The following is a 10,769-nucleotide window of genomic DNA, read 5'->3' as shown; positions in this document are numbered from 1 at the left end:
CTTTTAGGTCCTATTCAGAAAGGCTTCACCCTCCTGACCTAATCACCCCCCAAAAGCCCCACCTCCTACCACCATCACACTGGGCACGGGATTTGGGGAGCATACAAACATAGAGACTGCAGCACTTACCTTAAGTTCCCAAGAGTTCATTGTTTCTAGAAAATACTGCATTGGACATCCTTCTGCATTTGGTTTTTTTCACATTTCAGATTTCCTTATGGTTAGATTTTTCAGAAGTGGGCTTAATGGGTCAAAGGCTAGAATATTTAGAAACTTCTCAGAACATGTGCACAATGAACACACAGTTTGATTTAACAGAGGCCCGGTAGAAATAGCCATATTTGTTTTATTGATTACGCTGTGGGTGAAGTACCAATTGTTTTTAGATAGTGCCCCATGACTGGCTTGGCCGAGATCCAGTTGAAAGATCGCTTTTACAGTTTCTATTTAAAAAGCTGCTCACATTCTTCTATTTTTTTTTTTTTTTAAAGATTTTTATTTATTTATTTGGCAGAGAGGGACACAGCGAGAGAGGGAACACAAGCACGGGGAGTGGGAGAGGGAGAAGCAGGCTTCCCACGGAGCAGGGAGCCCGATGCGGGGCTCGATCCCAGGACCCTGGGATCATGACCTGAGCCGAAGGCAGACGCTTAATGACTGAGCCACCCAGGCGGCCCTGCTCACAGTCTTCTAGACTCTAGAACAGTGGTTCTCGAATGTGGGCAGGTAATGTCTGGAGACTCTGGGGAGTCATCACTGAGGGGAATTGTGCTATTCCTAGTGAGTGGGTGGAGGCCAGGGATGTTGCTAAACATCCTACAGTACAGAGGACAGCCCACAAGAAAGAAGTTTCTGGACTGAAGGGTCAATGGTCTCACAGTCCATAAACCCCACACTAGAACCCAGAGTTGTAGCTCCACACGGAGTTATGTGGCACTTTCTGTGGCTGCTTTTGTGTTACAACCAGAGTGAGATGGTGTTGATGTGGGTTGTATAACCCACAGAGCCCAAAATATTTACTATCTGGCCCTTCACAGAAAAGGTTGGCTGACCCCTGATCTAGCATCTCTTTAGAATGTCTATACATTCCCTTGAAAATATAATTCTCAAAGAAACTCTTTGAATAGTATAGTAACAGAGTCTCAGTTAGTCATTTCCAGAAAATATGTCCAAGTTTCTGTTTTAAGTCCTTTTGTGAAATGAAGCAGAACATAAATTTTAAAATGTCATAATAAAAGGCTCTATTGATAAGGAAAATCTGTGTCCTAAGATGGCGACCGAGCCAGCGAGAGAGTCCCAGCCCCTGCCCCGGGGCTCTTCCGGGTCCTTCTCCCTGCTCTGCTTTCCGCGCGCACCAAGCCGGGTCCTTCTCCCTGCCCCGCTTTGCGCACGCGCCGAAAGAGCCAAGTATGCGGAAGTAGAAGTGTATAAATTGCCCCTTTGTGCTCGGGGTCAGACCTTTGGAGACCACACTCCTCTGAGCCCGCCCGCGATAAATAAACCTCCGATCCTCCAAGATCTCCGAAGGCCGCTTGGCTTGGATCTTCCGTCGGGCGATCCAGTCCAGGTTCCGTAACACTATGACTTAATCTAATATACATAGAAATATCATTTGTAAATTTTCTTGTGAGAGAAGAAAAGTATCTTTTTCTATTTGGTCATTTCTGGAGCCTGTCTAATGATAACATCTTTAAAAGTTATATTTTATTTTTGGGGTAAATAATCTGAATGTAGAGAGAAGGGGGCTTATTTTTTGAGGTCCCAGCATTCCAAGACAGGGACTGTCTTAATCAGCTCCAGCTGCTGTAACAAATATACCCCAGACGGTGGGGTCCGGGGACTCAAACCACAAATGGATTTCTCATAGTGCTGGAAGCTGGAAGTCCAAGATCAAGGTGCTGGCAGATCCAGCATCTGCTGAGAACTGGCTTCCTGATGGCCATTTTCTTGCTGTGTCCTCACCTGGCAGAGAACAGAGAGAGGACACAAGCGCTAGTGTCTCTTCTTAAACTAGTTGCATCACGTAGGCTTCACTCTCCTGACTTAGTCACCTCCCTCCAAAAATCCTGCTGGGGAGGAGGGTTTCCACATAAGAATTTTAGGGGGGCATACACGTAGTCCATAATGGATTTTTGCCCTTGTCTTCTAGATGGTTATTACTATTTTTTTAATGAGCATCCTTTTTACATAATCCAGACCGTTCTGAATAGACAATGCCAAGTCTTCCCTTTGTTTCCTACCTCATTCACATCAGAAGCATTTTTGTAATGAGTTCTCCCAGCGGGCTGAGCAGGGCTGGGAGCTTGCGGACGTAGGGGCAAAAGTTAAGAGGAGGATGAGACAGCGGATAGAGGTGCGGGTGGGTAAAAGGGTTCAGGAGAGAGCAGGAGGGGAAGCAATAGGCTTGCCTAACTCCTCGGAGCCAAGCCAATAATCTTTCCCCCTCCCTCTACTGAACCTCCTTTACTAATTTTCCAGCTTGAGATATAATTGACATATAACATTGTGCAAGTTCAAGGTGTACAAGCCGGGGGAGTGGCAGGCAGAGGGAGAGGGAGAAGCAGACTCCCCGCTGAGCAGGGAGCCCGATGTGGGGCTCGATCCCAGGACCCTGAGATCATGACCCGAGCCGAAGGCAGACGCTTAACTGACTGAGCCACCCAGGTGCCCCTCCCCAGCTCATTAATACATGTTGTCTATGGGCTTCTGATCCTGTCATTATTCAAAATATTGGCATTTTGTTCATCATGGCTTTTTTGGGGGGGGCATTAATTTTGATTTTAAAAAAATGCATTAAAATATAATTCACCTTGATTCCTGAGGTTTTTGGTGACCCTTTACATTTTGTTCTCGATGTGGATGCTTCACCTAGTTCTTTATAGCCTCAGCTCTGTCCAAGCAGCAACTGCTTATGCTCGGAGTCTCTTAGAAGGTTCTCATGAGTCACATCCTTTGGTTTGTGTCACCTCTCTTGAAGCTGGTCCCAAGGGTGAGAGCTATACCACCCTCCTAGACTGCCCTCCTCCCTTCCAGCTCGCGCCCCGGGGCGTCCTTCTACCAAAGCAAATGCATTAAACACACACCCACATGCATACACACAAACGGAACCCACCAACAAAATGCTGCAGCCTCCTTCATCCAAATCAAAGGCTTTCCTTTGACCCACCAACATGTGCAGAGAGACTTCTGGAGGTCACTGGACTACTAGTTAGCTCTGCAAACAGCTGAGCTCTGAATCAGCTTGGGCTGGCCAAGCTCTCCCTGCTGAAGAGGGTTGATTTTTCTTCCTTAAAGAGAAAGCAGTTCAACTTTGAAATATCTCCACACTCCGAAGAGAGAACGTGAATCTCTGGAAGAGAGCTAACATCCTTACCCAAAACACTCACTTACACAGAGGTATTAACACCTGATAACAATTTAAGGCATCCCAAAGATGTGCTAGCAGAAGTTGAAATGTTAAGCTAAATAAAAGGATGATCTGGATGGTATTTTAGGTATCTGAATAGTGTTGGGTTTCACTCCTCTTTGTGGCCCTGAGGCCTCAATATTAGGTTGTTGAAAGAGCAAAGAGGGAGCACTTGGGTGGCTCAGTCGGTTAAGTGTCTGCCTTCGGCTCAGGTCATGATCCCGGGGTCCTGGGATGGAGCCCCGCGTCGGGCTCCCTGATCAGTGGGGAGTCTGCCTCTCCCTCTGCCCCGCTCCCTGTTCATGCTTTGTCTCTCTTTCAAATGAATAAATAAAATCTTAAAAAAAAAAAGCAAAGAGGAAATGTGAGGTTTTAGGTGAGGGCTTAGACAAGCCTATGACACTCTAGGCAAAGCTTTACTAGAGTGAAGGGACTGTGGGAGCTGTTTTCAAAATCCAACCCCCCACTTTTTCTAGCTGTGTCACCTGGCTTGTGTTAGTCAACCTCTCTGAGCCTTGGTCTCCTCATCTGTGAGATTTTTTTTTCCCTTCAAAAAAGGTTTATTGTTTCCATCTGGTCCATGGCTTGGGCGAGGGCTCCAGGTGGCTGAACAGCTGCCTAGGGGCTACAGGGAGAGGCTTGGGCACAAGCCCTTGCACGGGGGGTCGGGGGTGGGGGAGATGCCTGAGGGGCACCTGAAAGGCTGCTGGGCTCCAGGGGCCCCAGTTATGCTCCAGGGTGAGCCTTTCAAGGAGATCCTCGCCCAGACCTGCCTGGGGGCGGCAGCCAGCGCAGGTGAGTCAGGTGGTCGCCCATCTTCTGGAACTTCACCTCCCCTAGGAAGCAGTTCTCCAGGAGAGATGGGGTATTGATAGTACCAGTTTCCCACTGTTGGGAGGATTTCATGGGCTAATTAATTCCAGTTGAAAGAGGCCCGGCACACAGTAAACACTCAATAGAAGCACATTCTTTTTTTTTTTTTTTTTAAGATTTATATATTTGACAGAGAGACACAGCGAGAGAGGGAACACAAGCAGGGGGAGTGGGAGAGGGAGAGGGAGAAGCAGGCTTCCCGCCGAGCAGGGAGCCCGATATGGGGCTTGATCCCAGGACCCTGGAATCATGACTTGAGCCGAAGGCAGACTGAGCCACCCAGGCGCCCCAATAAAAGCACATTCTTATTTTGTAAGTTATTTTGTTATTCGTTAAGGTGGAAAAGCATTAGAGATCGACTCTTGCTTTTCCAGATGGCCCTTCCAGGTTTTGAGCAGGTATTCCTCCTCTCTGAATTAATGGTAGTTGGTCCTTGAACAACACGATTGAACTGCACAGGTCCACTTACATGTAGATATTTCTCAATAAATACAGTACAGCACTGTAAAAGTATTTTCTCTCCCTTACGATTTTCTTGATAACATTTTCTTTTCTCTAGCTTGCTCTATTGCAAGAATACGGTATAGAATACATATAACATACAAATTATGTTTTAATTGACTATTTATGTTATCAGGGAGGCTTCCAGCCACCAGTAGGCTGTTCGTAGTTAAGGTTTGGGAGGTTGAAAAGTTATATGTGGATTTTCGACTGTGTGGGGGGGTCAGCGCCCCAATTTCCGCCTTGTGCGTGGGTCAGCTGTGTACCCCCGTCTGGGAGTTTTGGGGAAGTTGCATTGCTTTCCTCAGCTCATATTTCCTCTTTTCCCTTCTTGCCATTTGCTGTCAGCTTCTGCCACTCAATGAGGGGATGGAGCATCACAAATTTGCAGACACGTTTTAAACGCAGGGCAGCTCCCCTCTGTGTATTGCTCGCTGGACCTCAGCCCTTCATCACACGAACCATCATTTCCTCAATCTCCTGTGGGGCTTCTCGGTCTGGGCGTTGCGGGGATAGAATGTAGCAAGCTGAGAACTTGCATAGGAAAAAGTTACAAACATTTACTTTCGCCAAGTCTACTTTTTTTTTTTTTAAAGATTTTATTTATTTATTCGACAGAGACACAGCGAGAGAGGGAACACAAGCAGGGGGAGTGGGAGAGGGAGAAGCAGGCTTCCCACCGAGCAGGGAGCCCGATGTGGGGCTCGATCCCAGGACCCTGGGATCATGACCTGAGCCGAAGGCACCCCTCGTTAAGTTTACTTCTAATAGAGCAATTTCTTGATTATGAAAGTTGGCGACAAACAGCGTAGTAGGGGCATCACCCATAATTCTGCCACCAGTAGGTGTCAGATATTTTCCTCTTACACATTACAGTGGTTGTGGCTACCTGGAAATATTATTCACTCATCCTTACGTTGGAATTAGGGTAGTTATTAAACTCTGCTCTGGGTCTTGTTACTTAATGCATTCATCAAGAAGCACCTGTGTTATATCTCAAATTGGTTTTTGTAAAAGTTTCAGAGACTTTATTTAAAAATAAGTGATTTTGCTTGTGATCTTATGGATTTTATTTTATGTGCTTTTTGATGTTCTTCTGAGCACAGGTATGTGGGCTTCCCCAGACTACCACAGTTTTGTGGGCCACAGCGGGGCTTAGGAGTGTGAGTGGAAATGTGCGCCTGTGTGCTGGGGAGGCGGCCTGGGGACCTCCACCCATTTCAAGGGAGCAGTGGCTACTTAGCTCTGGCCAGTGGGCGCCAGGTGGGAGTACAAGTCCAATGTTGCCAAGTTTTCAGTTTTTTTTTTTTTTTTGGAAAAGCCAGAAATCTGGATTTTTATGTGAACTCTCCTTTATAAAAATATTGGTTCAGGGGGCACCCCGTGGGCTCAGTCGGTTAAGCGTCTGCCTTCGGCTCAGGTCATGATCCCAGGGTCCTGGGATCCAGCCCCACATCGGGCTCCCTGCTCAGGGAGGAGCCTGCTTTTCCCTCTCCCACTCCCCCTGCTTGTGTTCCCTCTCTCTCTGGTAAATAAATAAATAAAATCTTTAAAAAATATTGGTTCAAAGTTTAAAAGAGACATGTGGGATAAATGAAACACCTTAGCAAGCTTCCAGCTGATGTGCTCTGATCTATGTAGCCAGATGATGATGATGATGATGATGATGATGATAGATACACACACACGGGGCACCTGCCCTGGGCCAGGCATACAGCAGTGCACTCAATGCTTACGAACATTCTATGAGGTAGGTACTACTATTTTTCCTATTTTTTATGTGCAGAGAGGTTACGTAAGTACCCCAAGTGGCACAGCTAGGAAGTGCATAAGTGGGACTTGAGCCTAAGCCACCTGCCCTCCGAGGCAGCCCCTGACCAGGGGGCTGGTGCCCCTGACGGTGTGTGACATGGCGGTCCAGGAAGCATGGCCCCCTCTGGCATGGTGACTCTGGGAGCCCTGTGCCGACAAGGGCCATGTTCTGGGTTGACTGAGGGCTGAGGACCAGATGCTCCCCCCTTACCCCATACCCCATACCTCAGGCCCCAGACTGCACAAGCCCCGAGAGGAGCTGGAGACCTGGGAGGGCTGAGGTGACGTATTCCAGGGGACCAGTGGCCTGCAGGATCAAGGTCTGAGGTTACAGGAGGTATGGGTTGATTTGTATACCCCCAAAAGTTTTGTCTATCTGGAACCCCAGCATGCGACCTTTTTTGTTTTGTTTTTGTTTTTTTTAAGATTTTATTTATTTGACAGAGAGAAAGTCAGAGAAGGAACACAAGCAGGGGGAGCAGGAAAGGGAGGAGCAGGAAAGGGAGATACAGGCCTCCCGCTGAGTGGGGAGCCGGACGTGGGACTCGATCCTTGCACCCGGGGATCATGACCTGAGCCAAAGGCAGACGCTTACCCACTGAGCCACCCAGGCGCCCTCTTGCGACCTTTTTTGGAATAAGAGTCTTTGCAGATGTGATTCAGGTAAGGACCCCAAGATGAGGTCATCCGGGACCATGGTGGGCCCCGAGGCCGGTGGGAAGGAGAGAGGACCACACCAGACACAGGGCCGTGTGCACACGGAAGCAAAGCTCGGAGGGACAAGGCCACGAGCCAAGGGGCGCCGAGCGGCGGGAGCTGGGAGAGGCATCCAGAGTCCTCCCCTGAAGCCCCAGGAGGGAGCTCGGCCCTGCGGCCACCTGCCTTTCCGACTTGCAGCCTCCAGAGCTGGGAGGGGTGGGGTGCTGTTTTAAGGCACTTTGTGGTAATTTGTTCATGCCTGCGCTGTGCGGACTTGTCCCCTGGTCGTGACCGTGGCCTCGCGCTCGCCCTTCCCTGCACGCGGCGGGGGCCGAGCAGGCGGGAACGCTGGCCTCCGCGCTGACGAGGGCGACAAGAGTGGCCTCCGCCTGCCCGAGTGCAGGGTGAGGGCCGTGCTTTTCCATCGAAGAAGGAGTTTCGGGCTTTGATAAATGACTGTTTAATGCTAGCTGCACAGCTGCCTAATCACTGGGCAACACCAATCATCATCATTAGTGCGGGACTAGCAGGGCGACGCGCCAGCCCGGCTGTCCTTCTCGGCCGCCGGGACCTGACTCCTGGCGCCAACCCTTCCTGGGCCCTGGAGGGGGCAAAGGGAATCATCAGAAAGAGGAATGTTCTCTGCAAAGCTGGACGGGGCCTGCTGGGGAGCTGAGAAGCTGATCTGGGGAGTGGGGTCTGGAGGACTTGCCAGATCTTCCAACTTTTCTTTTTTCTTTTAAAAAATATTTATTTATTTATTTTGAGAGAGAGAGAGAGAGCAGGGGGAGGGGCAGAGGGAGAGAGCATCTCGACCAGACTCTGAGCTGAGTGTGGAACCCAATGTGGGCTCGATCTCACCACCCTGAGATCATGACCTGAGCTGGAATCAGGAGTTGGACAGCTTAACCGACTGAGCCACCCAAGCGTCCCTCCAACTTTTCAAGAGAATCCAAAACTCCAGGTTATTTTGTTTTCATTGTGATTAAATATACACAATGTAAAATTGACCCTTTAAGCCATTTAGATTCTGGGACGTGAAGTCCATTCGCACTGTTCTGCCACCCTTACCACCCTCCCTCTCTAGAACGTCTATTTTCCCAAACTGAAACTTTGCAGTCATTAAACCAACTCCCAGCAGCCCCTCCCCCCGGGCCCTGGAAACCACTGTTTTACTTTCTGTCTCCATGAATTTGAGCAGGATATTTGTAAAGAGTGAAATCTCACCCTTTGAACAAGTGGGCTCCGTCCCCACAGGCCACCAGAATGTAGCCAGGTATTTGCCACATTCCAGATGAACATAACCACATAACCCAAACCGAACCCTTGATTTTCCCACCAGCTCTCGCTCCATATTTGACCTCTATCCTCTCTTACCCCAAATGCAACTGTCAGCCAGCCCTGTCTGGTTGACTTTTCTCATCCATCTTGAACCTGGTCACTTCTTACCATCTCTACTATTTCAGTCCTCGTGCAACACATCTTGATCTGGACCTGAGTGGTCCCTACAATCTGGTCTTCCCCCTAACATCTCCTGTGGCTTTGGAACCAGACAGCTTCGGTTCAACTTCGGACTCTCTTGCTTCTTAGTCACATGATTTGGGATGCATCTCTCAGTGTCTGTGTGCTTCAGTTTCTTCCTTCAACGAACGGAAATAACAGTGAGACCCATCTCGGGGGATGCAATGAGCTCATCCATATAAAGCCAATTAATGCAAAGGATTTTATTATTATCATCATAAAACAATCATGGTTGCTATATCTAGAATTTCACAATATAATTTTTTATTTACATGTTTATCCATCTCATACTGGGAATCCCTGGAGAATAGGCATCCTAGCTAACCGATCTGTGTTTTCCCAGAGTCTGGACCATGATCTGTACTTATTTAGTAGGTGCTCAAGTAATGTTTGGGAAAGGAAGGAAGGAAAAAAGGAAGGAAGGAGGGAGGGAAGGGGGAGGGAGGGAAGGAAGGAAAGAGAGGAAGGAGGAAGAGAGGAAGGGAGGGGGGAGGGAGGAAGGAAGGAAGAGAGGAAGGAGGAAGAGAGGAAAGGAGGGGGGGAGGGAGGGAGGAAGGAAGGAAGAGAGGAAGGAGGAAGGAAGGGAGGGAGGGGGGAGGGAGGGAGGGAGGAAGGAAGTTTTTTCAGTGGAAGGTTAGGACACATCTAATGTATCAGGTCTGGAGAGAGAACCTCTTCTCGTATCTCTGGATAGGTGGGATCCCCACTTTCACCCCAGATCACAGGAATGCATCACCTTCTTGTTCCAATTATTGCTAAGTAACAAACTACCCCGATACTTAGTGGCCTAAAACCACAACCAGCAGATTATATCTCCTGATTTTGTGGGTCAGGAGTTTAGGCGGAGCTCACCTGGGCAGTTTTCCTGCTCCTCATGGTGTCACTGAGATCTGTTGAAGGCTGGTGGGTGGGCTGGTCTGGAAGGTACAATGTGGCTTCACTCGAGGTCTGGTTCCTGGGCCAGGATGGCTGCATGGCTGGGCTCAGCTGGGACCATCTACCAAATGCGACCTCCACAGTAGGGTGACATCAGGGAGTCAGAGTCCTTGCGTGGAGGAGGCTGGATTCCCCCGGAGGAGGGTTCCAAGGGGCTGGGGTAGAGCTGCAAGCAGGGCGTCTTATGACTAGCCCAGGAAGTCCCAGAACACCCCTTCCGCTGTATTTTACTGGTCAAGCAAATCACTAAGGCCACTCAGATTCAAGGGGAGTGGAATCAGATCCTACCTCTCCGTGGGAGGACCAGCAAAGAATTTTTGGCACTGTTAATCTACTACTCTCCCTCTCTCCCTTGCAAGGGTTTTATTTATTTTTTTAAGGTTCATTTATTTATTTATTTATTTTGAGAGCGAGAGAGCGAGCGACGAGTGGGACAGAGGAAGAGAATCTCAAGCAGACTCCCTGCTGAACGAGGAGCTGGACACAGGGCTAGATTCCACAGCCCATGAGATCATGACCTGAGCCAAAACTGAGAGTTAGACGCTCAACCGACTGAGCCACCCAGGCGCCCCTCCCTTGCAAGTGTTTTAAACCAGGGGTCCCTGGGTCTCAAGGACAGTTTTCAGTGAATCTGGGAATGCCCTGAATGTAGTTTTGAACAGATGTGCCAAATGTGCATTTTTTTTTTTTCCAGGGAGATGGGCTGTCAGGAAGATTACGAATCACCCCTGCATGGTGGTGTTCCTTTTTACTGAGTCGCATCTCATCTCATGGCTTACAGAATTTTGCCACGAAAAGATGAACAGGGTCATAGAAGCTATTCAAATAATGCAGAAAGGCAGGCGGCACTTTAATCCCCTGCCCTCCTCCATCCATTCCCCTTCTCAGAATCCCTCCGACCAGTTTGGCGTGAAACTTTTGTGATGTTTTCCCATGCATTACATAGATGTAGAAAGTTTTTGAAAATGTAAATAGTCTCATTATCCACATATGTTTTTTAAATTTTGTGTATTTTCACTTT

At 48.6% G+C, this 10,769-nt stretch overlaps 1 long non-coding RNA gene across 3 annotated transcripts in view; it reads left to right on the top strand.

The window, feature by feature from the left end:
• Window positions 1–332: 332 nt before the first annotated feature.
• LOC118524534 (uncharacterized) overlaps window positions 333–10,769 on the top strand; it is an 84,003-nt gene continuing 73,566 nt past the window's right edge. Inside the window, exon 1 of one of the 3 annotated variants that reach the window (XR_013442093.1) lies at window positions 333–1,567. This is a non-coding gene — a long non-coding RNA (uncharacterized LOC118524534). The remainder of the gene's footprint in view (window positions 1,568–10,769) is intronic. The other 2 variants (XR_013442094.1, XR_013442092.1) reach the window with 2 other exon arrangements.

This window comes from Halichoerus grypus, chromosome 10 (genome assembly GCF_964656455.1).
Source record: "Halichoerus grypus chromosome 10, mHalGry1.hap1.1, whole genome shotgun sequence".
In the NCBI taxonomy this organism is placed as follows: domain Eukaryota; kingdom Metazoa; phylum Chordata; class Mammalia; order Carnivora; family Phocidae; genus Halichoerus; species Halichoerus grypus.
The sequence above is the reverse complement of the archived record's forward strand: the minus strand, read 5'-3'. Positions and strand labels throughout refer to the sequence as shown.